General features: G+C 32.0%; 1 protein-coding gene across 1 annotated transcript in view; it reads right to left on the reverse strand.

Annotated features, from left to right (window-relative positions):
- The window catches only part of LOC146536329 (atrial natriuretic peptide receptor 2-like), a 49,597-nt gene extending 30,232 nt beyond the window's left edge, over positions 1-19,365 (reverse strand). The window contains exon 1 of the mRNA XM_085190414.1: positions 19,230-19,365. The gene's annotated coding sequence lies outside the window, so the exon portion shown is untranslated. The remainder of the gene's footprint in view (positions 1-19,229) is intronic.
- Between the last annotated feature and the right edge of the window lie 946 nt (positions 19,366-20,311).

A 20,311-nucleotide genomic window follows, 5' to 3' on the forward strand; every position in this document is an offset into this window, starting at 1 on the left:
TTCAAATTTCTTTGCGTTGTAAAATTTACTCGTTAAAGAACCGATTCCGAAAATTCCTCAAATTTTTGCAATTGAAATTTACTGAATTTAGGTAAAAAAAATACATATATATATATCAAGGACGAGTAATTTCGACGGCTAAATCAAATTTTAAAAACTATGATTTATATAAATAAAAAATAATTTACCGTATTATTTCTTAACGTATACACAATGCTACAAAACTATTTTTTTAGTCCTATGTAACTTCCCTAGTAATTTCCTAAAAAATATTTCTTTTGAGATACTTTAATTTTTATAAATAAATTTAGAAATCTTTATTGCCCATTTACGCTTAATGACTAGAATTGGTTTATGAATAAAAACGTTATGTTAATATGAAGCACGTTTGTAAGACAAAATTGCTGCAAAATAACTTATTGAATCGGCTAAAAATGTAATTTTCAACGTATAAACATTTTTTCTAAGTCTACGTTGACGATGCGGTCCCAGAACGAAAATACACTAAATTGTGACCACCATGTTGTCATAAGGGGAACAAAATCGCGTTTAAATAACTACGTACGTAGCAGTTATTATTATTTACAGTTACCAGCAAACAAATTGCGATCTTTTACGAGCTACCAATTGTTAAAGTTTCGAGTTCGTAAGAGAGTAAACATCTATCTTCGTGACAAATTTGACTAAGACAAGGTAAGCAACAAACGCGGAACGCCATATTTTAATGCAGTAAAATCTCATCTACAACTAGAGCACTAACGCCTGCCTAGTCATCAGATGAATTTTCAAAAGGTAAGTAAACCCCTGGACAGAGGTCCAAGAGAGGTGAAGAGAAACTAACAAGTTTACTAGTCTTAGTTTACATGTTTATTAAATTTATGAGCTTAAGAAATGCAGATATTGACACTCGCTCTATGTGCGTTTCAATTCGCTACCATAAAGAAAATGGCAGAATACATAAATATACATTTTGTACTAAATAATATGTTTTGGAACTGGAGAAAAATATATATAAAGACAATATACTACCTTTTTAAACATAGCGTTTAAATAGTGCGATAAAATAGTGAATACGTGTGAATACAAAACCAACGTAAGAAGATAATAATTGCTATAAATCAAAGCAGACTGGATAACGCTAAAAGACAACAAAGTGAGATGATTCATTAATTGTGACTGTCGTTTCTCTAATTTACACATAATTTGCAACGTCTGTACATATTGTAATTATGCTAGTAATAAAATTGTAACGTGTGTATGCTAATAAACTCTTATGTACATAGAAACAAATTTAATTAATTTATTCCAATCACCCCAACCCGATATAAATCACATATATGAATTCTACTGGAAATAAAAAATGTCGAAACTTGTAGGTGGTACTACACTGGTGGCAGAACCTAATGCTGTGACTTTGTTATCGTGTTTCTATTTATCTTGTTTAATATATTTGTTGCCACAATAATTGATACATAAAAAATATATATCTTTCAATATATAAAATTTTGAACTAGCAGACCAAACTTGTTAGTTTGGTCTGTTATGACCTATGATATTTATGACACTGACGGTACCTGATCCTGATCCTAATCCTGACCCGATACCCGAGTGAGACTAATTTTCTACTTTTAATGCATGATATCTGAGATAAATCAATAAATCTTCTGGTTTTTTTACATTTCTAATAGGTTTATCGAGTATCCTAATACAGAAAATAGCTTTTTTCTTTCGTTTTAACCAGATCTAAAAGTAAAGCTAAAGGTAATTTATTACAGAAATATTGATGTATATTTTTTTATTGTCTAGTATTAGCTTTCATTTCTTTGAGAAGCTGATCATAATTTCGCTCAAAGCACTTTATTAAACTTTTTGTAGATACGAATTTTTTTCCTCACGAGACCCATTATAAACAAACGAGCAAAATTTATACACTCATTTACTTATGTAAGCCAATTTTCTATATGTCACACAAACTGCGGAATTACATTTAAATGTTATCTATTAACTTTTATAATACCAGTAACTAAAGTTTAACTTTAATTCTTATCTATTATACAGAAATTTATAAATCTAAACATTGCTTTTGTATACCAGTAAAAAGTTCCTTTGCTTGTCTTTATGTCACCGAAGCGCTTTATCACATCAGATGAACCGCTCATCAGAAGATGTAAATCACTCCTACGGCCGCGAAGATCTCGAAGTTTTGCATTTTCGATAAATTCCCTCTTTTTTTTTTGTTTGTCATTGCCATCATTCCACTGGGTGGTTCCTCTAGGGTGCGTCTCAGCATCCGACTCCATTTCCCTCAAATTAATGCAACAAATGTCATTAAAAACTAATAATCTTAATAAATTAATTGGTGTATTTATCAATTCAAAAGCATTCTCTTTTAAATGTCATTCAAAAAATATTTAAAATGGATCGTCAAAATGTCAATAAATAAATCAGAATCAATCAAAAGAAAAAAAAAAAATACTAAAATAATCAATATTAATAAACAAACATAATAATTTAAGCATACATTACTTACAAAGACTACTACACATTATGCCTGACTGCCGCAATCATCAGTCACGAGCAGGCGCTTACTTAATGTTTTACTTTACTACTACGCCCGACATACCGAGGCCACCACCAGCCTCGAGCAAGCAGGCTCTTACTCTAAATACATAATATCAATCATCAATCTTCGGCACGCTGACCGATAATTCATCTACGGCACGCTGACCGTTAATTCATCTATGGTATTCTAACCATTCTTCTGTGGCACGCTGACCACTAATTCATCTATGGTATTCTAACCATTCTTCTGTGGCACGCTGACCACTAATTCATCTATGGTATTCTAACCATTCTTCTGTGGCACGCTGACCACTAATTCATCTACGGCATCCTTAGCCGTGTATCAATCTTTATACTATTCTATAAAATATACTTAATCTTCATACTATTTTATAAATTATACTTAATCTTCATAGTATTCTATAAAATATACTTCATCATCACACTATTCTATAAAATATACTTCATCATCACACTATTCTATAAAATATACTTTATCTTCATACTATTCTAATAAAATGCATAATAACTCTTAAAGTGACTAAATTTTCAATCAAAAGCTCTCCGATCAATAATATCTACAAAAGCTAGCAGTGGAAAACTTGATTTCCATGTTTTTGTTGTACGTACCTCACTTTGGGGCTGAGTCTGATCCCACTTCTGAATTGTAAAGAAATCAAACACCTCGAGGCTTTTACAGAACTTATATTTCTTCCAGGGCTAAATAACATTAGGCTTGTACAATTTATATCACAGGACTTTTACAGAACTTATACTTCTTCCAGGGCTAGATACCATTAGGCTTGTACAATGTATATCTTAAATTATAATACAATATTTTATTCTAGAGGACCACTTTCCTCTTCAGCTCCAAATCTAATAATGCGCATCAGAATTTTCAACACATCAAGCGTCGCGCTAGTTCTATGTATTAATTTTCAAATATATCTTTTTATTAAACAAAGAGGTTGATTTACATTTTTCTATAACAAATTATCGTAAATATAAAAACTATTTATATAAAATCATTACAATAGCATCTATTTTTATCTAAAAGGTAACTGCCCTCATCTTATTTACGAAAGATTTTGAACTTCTAACGAGAATTAGAATTTCTTTTGAATTTAACGAGAAAATGACATTTCCTTATATAAATATTAATTTTTATTATGAAATTTCACTTGATCCTAACTTTAGAAATTGAAGAACTCGCAAACTTTCGTTTCGGTATAAACGAGTTAGAGTAAAGTTGTTACTGTGTATTCCTTAAGGAGATGTTTCCCTTTAAACGCTATATTAAATTCCTCATTAAAATATATTTTACATTGCTTAATGATTTTCTAAATTATAATAAAAGCGACCATCTGACACTACTGGCTGTCGTGGTGCAGGAACACAAGCGATAGGTTGTAGGTTCGATTTCCACTTGACGAAAATAAATAGTTTAATATTTTTGTATCTACCAAGGCGCGGTTAAGGTCCGTCCGTCCGTCAATCCTCAAAAGTTAATACAATTTATATAAAGAAACTTAATATTATAACGTTAATATGCCACACTTATTATACTCGTATAGAATAGCTTATTATATAAATTACTTTAATCGAGTTGCTGAATCGACCTTGAAGATATTATCGATTTTCCAGTAGGTACACGTGAAGGAAATTGATAGTTTACTTTGTAGGTATTCTTTTAAACTTAAATTATAAGACATAAAAAAATTAAAATAGTATAAAAATCTAATATTGTTTTTTGCAATTTTTTTTAAATTCCATTTATGTTAAACAGGCTTAGAAAACATTTATATAATCTATTATGCAAACTACTCGTAGTAGGCAAAGGCAACCCATTATTAAAACACTACGCCCAACACTTTCCGCCCAATTCTGGAAGCATTGCGTGTTGAATTGCGGAACTTAACGCCGCGTATCGCGCGCCGCCCGCCATGCTAACAGTCACACACTTGTACCACACGTACCCACTATACATATGAACTATATCAAACTAAATTGAACTGAAGACCCTGTGTAATGGAAAATCGAGTTTAATTAACGTTGGCACGGACTTCCTACAATATGTTTGATTACTAGCTTCGCTCGCTATATCTACATATATAAGAGAATGAACTACGATTTTGCTGAACCTAGGGAAACGGGAACCTAGTGTTCCAGGCTAGATGCCTAGTGTTAAAGCACTCCGTTCCTATTAAGACACTTCCGTTCCCCATTTTGTAAGCATTTCTTTCTGTGAGCATTTCGTTTTGAGTGACGGGACTTAACGCCGCGCTTTGCCTTTTTACCAATGCGTAGGCACGTATGTGTATAAATATATATTTCCATTTGGATAAATGAGGATCTGCAGCTGAGGATAGAGTATCGTGGCGAGAATTGGGGAAGACCTATGACCAGCAGTGGACAAAAGATGGCTGTTGATGATGATGATGATGATGATTTGAATAATATGAATATGGATATGAATTGTAAGTAATTTAAACTTCTTTATAAATTCTCTATTTCTTCTGTTCAAAAATGTACAAGCAATTTACAACTTTTACAGTGAACTAACCATTTCATTTTATTTGTATCGATCGCAATCAATAGTCAGCTTATTCTTTTGTTTCCGTGTTTGTCTAGACGCGCGCGTCGTAGAAAATAGATATAAAATAAATGTACATTTATTATTTAAAACTGCACATTTGAAATAGATTTATCTAGAGAATAAAATCTCTTTTAACGATTTTTTTAAAATATTTTTGAAGTCGATTGTTGTATAAATATGCAGTTAAAGTGCTATGAATATTTTTATTTAATATTCTTTCTGTATTTTTTACCTTGACGCTTTATCTCGCAAAGTAGGTGAGAACTTAGTGTCAAAATATTCCGTTTCCAACTTTCCGCCGAATTCTGGAAGCATTGAAAACAAATGAAAGTAATTCATTCTTTTGAGTAGGGACTGAACCGACAACCTCAAGCGTGATGCTTGAGGTCTTTCTATAGCACGGCTAGACTTCTCCTACTTCTTTCCAAGTCAAATAATTTATATATAAATATATATACTAAAAAACACCAGTAAAAAACGTTTATAAAATTAAATTTAAGTATACTACAATTTTAAAGAATTTTCTCATAGATTTAAAAATTGTCTATAATTCTCAAGATATAACAAAATTTTAGTACGTCGTAAAGTTGAATTTAAGTATTTGCATTTACGATACTTGGCAATGCGCCATGCACCCTTATAAAACCCTTATCTGTTACATTTTATTATAATGGTTCGTATTGAAACTTGTATTGATTATCGATAAGTATGTTTAATATTATATATTATTTATACACAGAGATTTATAATTTACTTTAAAATCCTCTTCATCGATAAATTTCAGAATTTTTACATAAGAAATTGAAGAAAAAACTGTAACTACTGAGCCGAGAGACCTAAAATTGGGCATATAGTTAGTTAGTTTTTTGTTGGTGATTTAGACTGAGAGAGTCTAGTGCTAAAACACTCCGCTGTCTACTTTCCAGTGAAATCTAAAGGCATTGCGTCTTGAGTATCGAGACTTAACGCCGCCGCCCAAAACCTGTCTCGTTCTATTGTAACAGTAGTAAAATACACGGGGAATATTACGTTTAACAAGCGAAAAATTGGACGACAACTAGTTTAACGTGAAATTTATTTCTTTGGGCGCCGTCGTTTGGAGTATTTGATTGTACTCGGTTCTAGCCTTGAATTCTACTGGAGTATTATATTAAAATATTTAAAATTCTCCACTCTGCCACCAATAAACAAGAAAAGTTTAGAAATTGAATAAAAAAAATATACTTAACTTGTATTTTCTCGTTAATATCTAAAATTATATAAATAAAATATATACAAATATATAAATAAATTAATGATATATCCAACCGTCTTCCATATGAATGTTCCAAGTAGTCTAATTTACTCCAGCTCAAACAAGGAAAGGCTTTGGGTCTACCACCCATCAGTTAATCTCGTAGAATGACCGGAAATAGAGAGATAGCTAATTTATCTTTTGCTTCTCTGTAAATATACATGTATTTTAATCTATAGTAATAAACATAGGCCAATTGTAGCACAGGACACAAGAGTGTGACTGTAAACGCGACTGGTAGTAAGTTCGATCCCCATGAGGGAATGAAATAATTTTATTTATATTTTAATTTCTTCGCTCTGGTGTTGGGGCAGAGCGCGGCGTTGAGTTACGCTACGCAACACATAACGCTTCTAGAGTTCGGCTTAAAGTAGCGATAGGAGTGTCTTCACACTAGGTTTCCTCAGGTCTCTGCTATGTGCGGGATACATATAGCTTAGTGGTCAGAGCACTTGGAAGGTTTCGAAGAGGCGCGAATTCGAATTCCACCTGATCCAAATTTTAGTACGTATCTAAAAAACTAAAAAAATACTTATTCTGTGAGGCGATTAAAGAAATAAAATAAAAAACTCAACAACTTTAATAATTTTTACGTTGAGAATAAATTATTAACAAAATCTTAATTACTGAACTTTTGTAAGTGCAAATTACGTACGACCTCCGGCAGCCGAACCTTCCATCAAGACTTGACCTAAATTACCACGTCCACATTAGAGTTTAGACCTTATCCAGACCTAAAACTTAAAATTACGTTTATATAATTAAGTTTAGTTTACAGGCTAGTCGTGGTCGCAGGGGCACAAACGCGTGGACTGTAATTGCGACAGGTTGTGGATTCGATTCACACTTGAGGGAATAAAATATTTATATTTTCATTTTCTTTAACTTCCAGTCGAGTTCTACTGTTCAACATGCAATGCCTTAAGAATACTGCGGAAAAAACAAGAACAGAAGAGTTTTAATTGGGAATAGAATGTATTAACACTAGGTTCCCAGGTTCCCTTAGGTTGCTAAGAGTATGTGCGGAAAACAGTGTGAGCTTAAAAAATATATAACGTACTAATTTAACGATAAAATATATCATACGAATAACTAAGTTTCACTCTTAATTATCCTAATGAGATCCTAATTACTTAATGAAAGGCAATTAAATGGTTATTCATATTTAAATTAGTATATCTCTTAGTAATATATTCCATCTTTGATAATTTTATCAAATAAATTAAATTAATGAACCTTCATCGCTACATGTGCCATTGGGTCGCGTCTTACTCTAAATGAAATTGTTACAGGTTCGATTCCCACTCGAGAAAGCTAATTATTTGTATTATTCCTATCTAGTAAGATAAAGCAAGGTTTTGAGTTCTGGTACTCAAAAAATCAATACCTCGTTTTGGAAAAATAGCTCTTAAATGGCTTATTCGATTTTCCTCAAACCGCACTAAAATCGATTCTTTCATTGAGACAGGTAAAACTTCTAACACCCATCCTTTCGTGTCAAGGGTTTCCAACGACTTATAAAGAAAATATTTTCAATGAATACACAAACTCTTGTCCCAACCTTTCAAAATGTAAAATTAATAAAAATGATTGATGAGTTTTATTGTACGTAGTTATTGAATGACAAAAGCTCATTATAATACCGTCTGTTTGCAGTACAGAAATTATTAAAATTTCACATTTTATTTACAAAAATTCATGAAAATTTGAATTACAATAGAAATAACATTATAAAGAGCATACAATTTGAATGAAATAAATAAATCTAAAAAAAAAATTACTATCATGACGCAGTCGACTGCATTTCACTGCATTGGTGGAGAGTTCAATTTCAATGGTATATTAATTAGTAAACCCCAATACTGCATTAATGGCCATAGCTCGTTAATTTTTTTTTAAATATAAAGAGACTAGATATTAGGTGTATTTGTAAGCTTCATATTGTATCCCGTACTTATAAGGATTCGCAGAGGTTAATTTTTCGCCCAATTTTCAATACATAGCGTGTCAAGTGGCGGAACTCAACGCCGCCCTTCATATCGTGACCATAGAAGAAGAAGTTTACTGCTTATAAATAAGTTATATAATATTTATTGTAATATTCAGTAGCGATAGATATAAACGAATACTTATAAGATGCTACAATTTATTTTAAGACCACAGTCCAAAAGTTGATTGATATACATAATTCAAATGATTAATGTTTAATCTTTAGATCCTCAACTAAAGTTACGAACAATATCTTATTCAGGCCGACCCCCAACTTCTCGAACTCGGCAAGTTCGCTTCCGCAAATCCTCTTTATTCGGATTTGGCAGAACAATTCGATAATTAAGATGGACTCTTCGCTTATCATTTATTATTTGGGTCGTTGTTTGAAATTAAATATTTGGTATTTATTTTATCAAATATCGAAACTGCTACAGTTTACTACAATTTTATTAAGTTTTTATGTCCTCGAATTTAGGAGAAAAATTGAGAACGTTATTTCTTAACATTAAAAAATAAATTAACTAATCGTAAAGAGTCACTGATAATTATATTATGATAATCAATATTTAATGATTAAATGAATTTAATTAATAATTAATGTTAATAAAAAGAAAAAAATCACTAACATTTTTCTTACTATTATTAACTCTTAACAAATATTGAACCAACGGAAGTAATTCAAACGAAGGATTATCAACCAATTCCATTGTCATATAAAACCAATTAACAGATACGTCCAGCAATGAGTAATGGATCTGGCAATCAATATATCAAGCTCGTCCCAATCGCAAGTAGGTTCCCACTACCCCCCACCCAGAAGGCGTCCGAGATTCGATTCATCTCAATCAATGTAGGTACTAGTGCTGAAATGGGAAATTGTGAATGAAATATCCAAATATGTTGTGTATTCATTGGAAATATAGTTATACGGTTTATTGGAGAGATGAATGGAAATATTATATGGAGATATTTGGGATATAGGGTTAGTTAATGTTTTTTTTAATATGTTTTTTTTATTTTATATTTTTTCGTGGCGCAGCGGCACAGGGGTGTGACTGTAACGCGACGGTAGTGGGTTCGATCCCCACTTGAGGAAGTGAATTATTTATTTACGTTTATATTTCCATTTCTTCGCTCTGATATCAAGGCAAAACGCGGCGTTGAGTTCTGCCACTCAACACGCAATGCATCCACAATTCAGTAGAAAGTGGGGAACGGAGTGTCTTAATAATAGTTCCCTCTGCTTGCCCTGTTGTGTGCGGGATACAGCGTAAAGCTAATTTTAAATTTTGATTTAAATTAAAATTGGTTCACGCTGTATCCTGCATATATCCTTAATATATAAGGGGAGGAGCAAAAAAATGAAAATAATTCATTCACTAAATGGGAATCAAACCCGCAGCCGTCGTTTAAGACAAGCTCGTCCCAATCACAAGTAGGTACCTACCTACCCCCCGGAAAACGTCCGACATTCGATTCATCTCAATCAATGTGTCAGTGCTAAAGTACTCGTGAACGAAAAATCCAAATATGTTCTGCTATTGGAAATATATTTTTATGCTTTAGCTTTAGATAGCTGATGGTTTTAATTCGAGATTGGGAAGGGAAGATGAAGATGTGTGGTATATAAAGTTAGTAGATGCTTTTTAATATATTGCATAGGTTCAAAATGACGCATTTATGTGGGGGGGGGGGGACCCTAATATATGTAGGGGTCCCCCTTAACATTAAGGTTAACTTCTTAACATTAAGGTCCCCCTTAATGTTAAGACACAAACCTAGAACTGTCGCTTACAGTCAAATTTTACGCTACTGCGCCGCTAACCTCGATATTTTATTTAAAATCCCATTACATTTGTACTAAAATAGATTTTTTCCTATATGCTCTATAATCTTTATAATATAACGAATGTCACGTAATTTTTATTGAAGAAACCCGAGTACACAATGAGATCCTTCAGATAAGATAGTTCGTCCAGAATTTTCCTTTCAATGAAGAGACATTATATGAGGGAAAGTGATAACCATCGCTACATACTGTCGAGATGCACCAAGAAAACATCATTGTAGTGTTAGCGAATTCGTGTAAAAGAGGGTAGATTTAGGTGAGAAATAGTATATAAGCAGTGTAATTGTGTAAATCAGGGGCAGTTCCTTGTAGGCAAAGGCCCTGATTAGAAGGAAACTCGTGTAAAGTGTTGTTATTGGGTGATACATATAATTTATTAGCATTACGTAGAACCTCTTTCAGAATAATTTTGGAACATATAGACGATATATGTTTCTTTATTATCTTACTTTATTTTTAACGATTCAAATCCACTAACATAACAAATTAACATACACATATACAAACTTCACTATTAAGGCGTGATTCAAAATCTTTCAGTTCCACAGTGTAAGCTCCAAGTCCTTTAAAACCGTCGTTTCTCATTTAATGTTTAAAATATGGTAAAATGTTCATTTTAATAATGCCGTTATTAATGTGAAAGCTTGCAACCTTTCAAGCTTTCGTTGCTTTTTATAAAGCGAAACCTCGGAAAATATCAAAGAAAGCTACTACATTAGCCTAATATTAATTTCCTTAAAATGTTTGCTTTTTATATATAGCTTCATGCAGTTTCCCGCACACAGCAGGGTAGGCAGAGGGAATCTCGTGTGTCGGAGTGTCTCGGAGTGTCTTAACTCCGTTTCCTACTTTCCGCCGAATTTTGGAGGCATTCCGTGTTGAGTGGGGGAACTCAACATAGGCACACACAATTATTTTTTTAGACCAAAATGTTAAAAACGAATTAAGCGAGCAAAGCATAATATACTTTGGAAAGAAAAGTAATTTGAAATGTAACATTTTTCTTTTGCCTTTCAGAAATATGAAACACTATTCACAGAAGGAAGTTCCAAGCTTCTATACTCGTATAATCAAGCTCAATTTTATACAATCAAACGAAACTCCACGAAACGTAAATATTTCAGTCGTAGTTCCCGAGGACGAAGATAATTTTTCCTTTTCACAACTAAAATACTGAATGTTAAAACTTGGAACTAGTTGTTTGGAAATTAGTATTGAAATTTGTTGGAATACAAAATTTGCTGCTTATAGGCCGCCTGATTGTAAGCGCGGTGGTTGTGGGAACCCTCTCACTTGGGTGAATTAAATATTTAATATTCTCATTTTCACTCACCAACTTACGAGACGGCAGCGTTGAGTTCCGTCAATCAAGACGCAATGCCTTAAAAATTCGGCGGAAAATAAGGAACGGAATGTCTTACCACTAGGTTCCCAGGTTCCCTCTTGCCTACCCTATTATGTAGGGTTTACATTGTCAATATAATACAGTATTATATATATATACAAATTCGATCGATGTTTCACGTCAAACAATTATGGACACTCAGTCACTAGGACATGAAATTTGTTTCATTAAAAATAACATTAAAATGAAATAAATAAATTTGAAACTCCAATAAATGGATAAATAATTAATAACATTTTCATTATTTTTTTTTATCCCAAATTTGGCGTAAGAATCCCGCCTTACATAAAATGTTTAAAAATCCCCCTTTTTGAGATAAAATCTAGCAACGCTGATATGTCTAGTAATGTAGTAATCCCAAGCAAAAGGTTCAGATAATCTTTAGATATTCATGGGATATTCCAACCAAATTTAAAAACGCCGGGTCCAGGTCATTTGTCTGTCTCCCTGATTTACGACCTAGTACTTAACCCTAGTACGCCGTCTTGCTAATACAAACAGTGGAAACAAAACGAAAATAATAAAAAAAGAAAATAAGAAAGAGCAGAAGAAACTATGGCAAGAAAGAAATAATTTTTACTTTAACTTATTTTAGTTTATGACAAGTTGAAATATATTTGTTCTTTTTTTGTTACAGCACTATTATTTTACTGTAATTGTGAAAGTTGTTTTTTTCCTTATACAAACTGTTATACATGTAATATAGTAGATTAAAAAATATATATCAGCTTCACACAGCTAGGTAAGCAGAGGGTACTTAGTGTTAAGGCACTTTGTACTTATTTTCCGCCGAATTCAGAAGGATTCATTGCCTATTGAGTGGCCAAACTCTACGTCGCGCTTTGCCTCGACACCAGAGCACAGAAATGAAAATATCCATTTAAATTAGTATTTTATTTCCACGTTATCTTATAGAACTAAGGAAAAAACGGAGATATTTGTCACCAAGCTCTTTTAATCTTATTTTATACGAATATATAAAGATTATGTTCTTAAAATTTCTTACTTAAAATTTTACAAAAAAATGCTGTAGAACAAACTGCAAGCACCTTTATACTGTTAATATTTCACAAAAAGAATTTTTAAGTCACTAATGTATATTTTTGTTCTTAGCCACCGTGTGTTTGGAAGTTTTCCTCCAGAAGCAATAAATAATTCACGAGAACGATTATGCACCTAAAAGACTACTTTCCACTTAAATTTTTATAATGAAACGTATTCTTTTTTAGTTTGCACATAGTAGGTTAGACATAGGGAACCTGGGAACCTAATGTTTAGACCATCTGTTTTCCGATGTCCGCGGAATACTTCAGGCATTGCGTGTTGAGTGGCGGAACACAACGCCAACTAATATTGTAAACAAAACGTAAACTAATTTCATAAGTCAAAAAACCCCCTTTTTTAGATAATTTACGTATCAACAACTCAGTAGAATATTGGCTTAATAGTTATTTCATTCTGCACACCAGGACACTCCGTTCTCTTCTTTTAACCTGAATTCGAGACATGGCTAAGTGGCGGAACTCTACATATCATTTTGCTTTATCATATCGCGAAAATAAAAATAATTCGATTTCATATATAACAGTGTTATTATTTAAGTTTTAATATTGTTATTTTATTTTCAGTAACCTATTTGATTTAAATAAAGTACTAAGCCTTGCGGAGCTTAGTCCCCCACTGAGAGGTTTATGTTGATTATTCCTTATAAAGATAAAACTTCATTACAACAGAATATCTTATAATAAGGCTAGGTAAGAAAGGACAACGTTTATTTATGAAATTGCTTTTCCTCTTCCTTTTATGATAAAGTCTATGTAAGTAACAATTATTACTTATTTTTACAATCTTGTTATATATTGGTATTTATATATTTATAGGTATATATATATGTAAAACGGTTGAGAATTCGATTCCCATTCGGGCTAGTAAGTTTACATTACCTCGTATTGGTAACAAGAGAAAGCTGGTAGAGCTCCACTGTATAAAATGCAATGTCTCGAAAATTAGGTCCCCTAATTAGGAATCGAACCCATCGCCGTCAACCCTGTAACCCACCGGCCTCAAGCTTATTTAATATTTAAAAAAACCGTTTTACACTATTTAAAAAATAAATAAGAACAAAAACACTCGGAGGTCAACGAACTCGAATAAAGGTTCGCATCTTTTAGATTAAAGAAAATGATCCCCTGCTCTTTGACTAATGAGTTACTCAGGGATTTTCGTTTACGCAAGCGTTTATACAAAGCTTTATAATACAAAGTTGTAAAAAAAAAGGGGGCACTTGTAGGTTCGATTTTCAATCGGGGTGATGGTGGGTGGATTATTTTTGTTTACTTGCTCTGGTGTTCTAACTCCGTTACTCAACACGCAATGTTTCTACAATTCGTTAATTAAGTGGGCGAGATTCCCTTTGCTCCCCTAAGGGAAGTATGAAAAAATTATACATAACCATCTCCTAAACAGCCCTATGACTTGCCGCTGCGCCACGACCTTCTAAGAAAATAGTACCATCTTTATTTCTTTGTTGTTTTTCCTTAGAATATTTTAAAGACATTTAGATTGTTTTTAGACATATTACTACGATTTTACTACTAATATCACAGCTGCTAAGAAAACTGTTTGAAAATATATTTTTTTATAATGTCATATAAATATACGTATATATTTGTAGTGTTTGTTTTAGCGCTAAATGAAACAATACGTATAAATATTTCCAATTTCCTCTCCATTATCAAAACAAATATATAGCAATATTTACTTTAAAAGTATATTTTGTTTATCTAGAAATGTTATACTAAAACACGTTGTTTTAGACCTCATACAAAAATATACCCGAGAGTCATCGTTATGCATCGATAAATCAGTCCCATTGAACCATTCGTTATTTCCATTTTGTTTTCCCGTTGAATTCATACGGAATATGTTTCCGTTATGTTTGTTTTTTTTTTGTACATATTGATTATATTTGTTTAAGCACGTTTGTAAACTCTCTAATGGGATATGAATGTGCAATAAAAGTGTTTTTTTTTTATATTTCTCCTTTTTTTTTTGATAGCTTTACGCTATATTCTGTAGGGTAGAAAGAGGAAACATATTGTTAAGACACTCCGTTCCCTATTTGCAGAATTTTAGAGGCATCACGTGTTGGATACTCAACACTACCAGAGCAAAGAAATGAAAATATAAAATATTTCACTTCTTCGAGTGGAAATCGAACTCACAATCTTTCGGTTTGCAGTTTCGCACCACGACTGGTCTCATTTTCAGCCATATAATCCTAATACGATACATATTTTTTATGAAAAGTAGAAAATTACTATGTCAACTAATTTAGCATTAAAATCTCTAATTACACAATATAAAATCTGGCGGCCGACTAAAGGGAAGTCGAATAATACAAAAATTACGTAATAATAAAAAGAAAAAATTATGCTTATCAAAAAAGGCTTAAGTACTAAAAAATTTAAAATTCCATCAATTTTAACACGAAGTAACAAAGTTAATTTAGGTTAGAAGGAAGTTGCAACTGAATTATTCATTATATTGAAGAAAAACTTCAAAAGATCTTTAAACCTCAAATAAATTCAGCTTATTTACTGAAACGGTTTTTAAGCTAATTGCAACTTCTATGATTTTTAAAAAGGAATCACCACATTCTTAACACAGCCACAGTTCTTGGCTTTATCGTCACATGGCATATTTTCGTATCTCTCTCTCGGTAGTTTCAGGATCGTGATCAGCATCAGGGTTACATGTAGAGCAGATGATCAACCACCACCATCAGTTTCTATCCAGCGCGACCCTCATAACCTATTAACCATTATCCACCTACATATAGCTGATATATGTAGGTGGATAATGGTTTAATATCAACTTAGAATCTTAATATTAATAGCTGTACTTTACGACAGCTAATAATAGTTTGTTGGTGATAAAGATTATAGTTATTGTCTATATAAAGATTTGTGGTTTCAATTGTACACGATGATCGTGGGTTCTATTCCTGATTGCGGGAAAGCTTAAGCTATTCTTGTTTCTCGGTCGCGTCAAAAGCTGGGTGGGGTAAAGCTAACCGACATTTATAAGCTCTCAGTTCGCACCATGTTAAATATGAACGAATATAAAAAGAAAATCCATGTCACTTTATATTTTTTTTTATCACCGTAATGTATTTGGTACATGTTTTACTGAATGAAAGAAGAAAGAAAAAGATATAAAGAATATACTAATCGAGAAATTACTGTATTAGTTAAGATAGAAAAAATGACGCTAAAATGACATCGTTATCTTAGCGCTAAATTATCTCAAAATATAATATCGCTTTGTCCATGATTATTGCCCATCAATTTTTGAGGCAAGACAAGACAAGAGTGTGAATGTAAACACGGCAAATTGTTTCGAAAAAGCACGGCTTTTAGTTCCGCCACTCAACAGGCGATGCTTCCAGAATCCGGCGGATATAGGGAGCGGAATTTCTTAACACTAGGGTTCCTCTGCATATCCTGCTACATGCGGGATACAGCAAGTGATTGATTTTTCTTAGTTTCACTATGTAAAATACAATCAACGTCAAAATACAAAACTACCATAATATTATAGTTTCATCTAAAAAGATCATATTTTTCTTCATCCCATAAAGCAATTTGTTTGTAGAAAACTATTTAAAATGCAACTACAGTTCAGTGAACTGCTTAAGTTATGGTTCCTTAAAGAAATGCCAGACATATTTGGCGTTCGAAGATATTTTATGTAATACTTACATACAAATTTAAAATAGAAACTCACAAATATGTTATAAGTATCTATAGAGGGAACCAAGGGGGAACCTAATGCTAAGACACTCTCTTCCCTAATTAACGACCAATTTTTAAAACGGTTTTGTCTACCAGAGTTAAAAAATAAATAAATAAGATTATCGAATCATTCTCCTATGTTAGAACCGAATCCACAGCTCTAGAGTCAGATGCTGTGCTAGTGCGAATTCTAATTCTTTTATAGAAATAAATGTTGAAATATTTAATTCTATAAAAGAATCAGGATTGAGGCGCAGGAAGACTAACATGTGACTGTAACGCGATGGGTTTTGGTTCGATTCTGAAAGAATTACGATTTATTAATATTTTAATTTCGTCGCTCTGGTACCAAAGCAAAATGTGTGGCGTAGAGTTGCGTCACTCAATCCGCAATGCCACGTAAATTTCGAGTGGAGGTTCCCCACACTAGGTTCCCTCTACCTACCCTGCTTCAAAACTTCAAGAAAATCAAAGTCAAAATTCACCTTCTGCATGTTCAATTTCGTTTCCTTATTAAGAATTTCCACGAAACTAAGTTTGAAAGTCGCCTTATAAATGTTACGTAGGGTATGGCGTGACAAAAGCTCTTCTTGTATCGAGACGACCTTCACAACATATCGACAGACCATAAATAATATGCGTCACGCAGTGCTTTAATCACGGTTTTCAAATAATATATGTCACGCTAACACGTTTTCCATTATTATTATAGCACGTAATTTACTAATTATAGATGAAATGGTTGTATTTTTTGTGAAAACAGAAAGAGTTGAAATGTTTTGTTTTCTACGAATATTAAAGATATCATTGTTTTTTTACATAATTAACAATTATTAAAAAGTTTCTGTTTATTTTGTCTTTATTATATTAAGAAATAACATACGAAAAACTTTAATAAAATTAACAATAATATGATTTTACTTTAGAACTAAAAGCAAAATATCAGCTTCACGCCGTATCCCGCACACAGCAGGGTAGGCAGAGGGAACCTAGTATTAAAACACTCCGTCCCCCATATTAAAAGCAAAATATAAGCTACGTAAATATAAATTAAGCCCAAAAACTCGAAACAAAAGGAAAAAGAAAACCCAAATTACCAAGGTAGCAATTTGAAGGCAATGTGTTTTAATAAGCAATCCATATCGGCCCACTTTCATGACTGTGGAAATACAGTACAGTATGCCGAGTTCACATAATATCGTCATCACATAATATTCTTATATGGAATTCTTTTTGTTTATATATCTATATCTTAATAGAATATATGTTATTTTTAGATTTTAATACTAGCTCGTACCGGTGGCTTCGCTCGCTTTTTCAGTAGAAATAGCCGCAAGTATTATGGCTTACATTAAATGATTGAATGACGTAATGATTACTGTGATACAGCCTAGCCTTAATCGTTAAATGGGTATTTTTCTATCCAATAATGTATAGTTCCTGAGATTAGCAATATAAACAATTCTGTAGTTTTATAATATTAGTATAGTACAATAGTACTTAAAAAAATATAGATGATTTAATCAAGAAAAAGTAAGAAATTGGAAAAACGTAGTGTTCCGTAATTTAAGGAATTTAATAAACTTAACACATATTTTTTATGAAAATAATATTATGTAATATTCTGTGTAAGAATATATTTATTACGAGCAACCAAGGAAAAGTATCAAAGTAATTTAGCCTAATTAATTTTTATACATCGCACTCATTGTTTGAGTGTTACAAGAAATATCCATTAGTGGTGTTCCATAGCTTAATAAGGTTCAGTGGCCTTAGCAATTAAATGCTTTAACGGATTTAGACGCAGTTTAAATATCTTAATGTTACTATCAGTTTACTATGCGATAAAATTAAATGTATTAAAAATATTGTTTTAGGAATTTAATTTAAATAGAAACTTCAGTTTATGCTTCTTATCCAAAGAAAATGAATAGATGTTTTCAGATATTATTTTGATATAAAAAGTTATAGTATTAGAATTTTAAAAGTAATTATTAAGCTGTAAATTATTATGAGGTAGTAAATATTCTTTTTACACTTTGTTTTTACAACAGCAAACTTAAATCCTGAACTGTACACAAATTTTATCTGACATCATCAATATTTCATTATTTGACGCCCCTTATTTACCACACAGCAGGGAAGGTAAACGGAACCTAGTGTTAGGACACTCCATTCCCCTTCTTTACCATGCATACCAAATGAAAAATAAATATATAGTTAACATAAACATACTACACGAAGCTGTCCTTGAAAAAAGAAGAAATAATTATATTCTACCAACGTACTTGTCAATTTGCCTTAGTATAATAAAATTGTACCCCGGACCCTTTAGGATACAAAGAAATTTGAATATATGGAAATGACGGCTCTCTTCTAGTATTAAAAAAAATCAGCTACAATTTTAATGGATCTGAGTTATTTTAATGTAAATATTTATTAATTAAACTGTAAGAGATTTTTTCTTTAATTTACAACAAAAAAATATTTTTTAATTTTTTATGCAATTTTAATTTCCTATTATTACGTTTTCTCTAGTAGACCAATAAATCCACATACACATACTTCCTATAACATATCCACCAGGTAAATTACGTGGTGAGTTGTTAAAATAATGAACATGTCAACATTCCAAGCACGTACCGGTACGACGACCCACACGCAAAAATGCAAGAATACACAAATGTTGCAAGAAAATTCAAAAACTACAAGAATGTGCAAATACATTTACTCACGTAGCTCCTTGCAATCAATCACGTGACACTACACAAACGAACTTATATATAACTTGTTATTGTTTATTGCGTACACCGTGTCTACGAGCGTAGCGGGCTACGAGCGTAGCGCGACTGTCGTAGACGCGCTCAGCCTACGGCGGCTGGCAAGGAACTCTGATCAATGAGAATTCACGCCTAGCGCCCCGAGGTACTATTACGTGCAATGATTTACGTTATAAACTTTTTATAACGCCTTCATATTCCGATAATATCGGTGAAGGTGCGTATTTTCTTTGTAAGAGTATTTCTGGTATGTGGGCTGTATAATATGACGTTATTTTAACATTTTACGTAATGTTACTGTATATATTAGGTTAATTAAATGTCCTTATAAAATATGATATATGGGAAGAATGACTATTAATTCTATTAAACTACCGTTGGTAAAATTTATACGTTTGTTGTTAAAAAGGGGTGTTAAACCCCGACAAATAATAAATGGCAAACAAAGATAAAGGCAACTGGTCCAGCCAACTATTAATTTATAGCGGATTAATTATCAATTGGTTTCTCAAATTCGAACGCAACATAATAAAGGAAGTTCCTAAAAGCTTATTTTATAAGCTACCTTTATAGATTTTTCACTTTATACCAACAGAGAATGTTGCTTATTTGAAAGATAATAAATTTTAATTATAATTAATTATCTAAATTTAGATAATTACTAAAACAGGCGAGTAGAAAAGATTAAATTTCTTTATATAAATAACAGCTTTTTCAAATATGAACGCAAAATACGAGTAGAATAAAAGTAATTTGCAAATATATACATATATTTGATTGTAAGAAAATCATATTACAGTACCGTCTTTTATCCCTGATACATTTTACTTTGAGAACGAAAAATGAAACTGACATCTCTTTTTCATTTTGTTGGAAGCGTTATTATAATTTCCGCTTCCCCTGATTTTCGGCGTAAAATTGAGGAAGCTTTAAGTACTCGGATTGTAAAAAGATATAAGTGATTTTTACTTCATAAAACAGCTTTATTTCCTTATATTATTTACATATAAATGATACATATTTGAGTTAATTCTTTG

The sequence above is a fragment of the Heliconius melpomene genome, chromosome 9 (assembly GCF_056956725.1).
Source record: "Heliconius melpomene rosina isolate 202511_hmr_F chromosome 9, ASM5695672v1, whole genome shotgun sequence".
In the NCBI taxonomy this organism is placed as follows: domain Eukaryota; kingdom Metazoa; phylum Arthropoda; class Insecta; order Lepidoptera; family Nymphalidae; genus Heliconius; species Heliconius melpomene.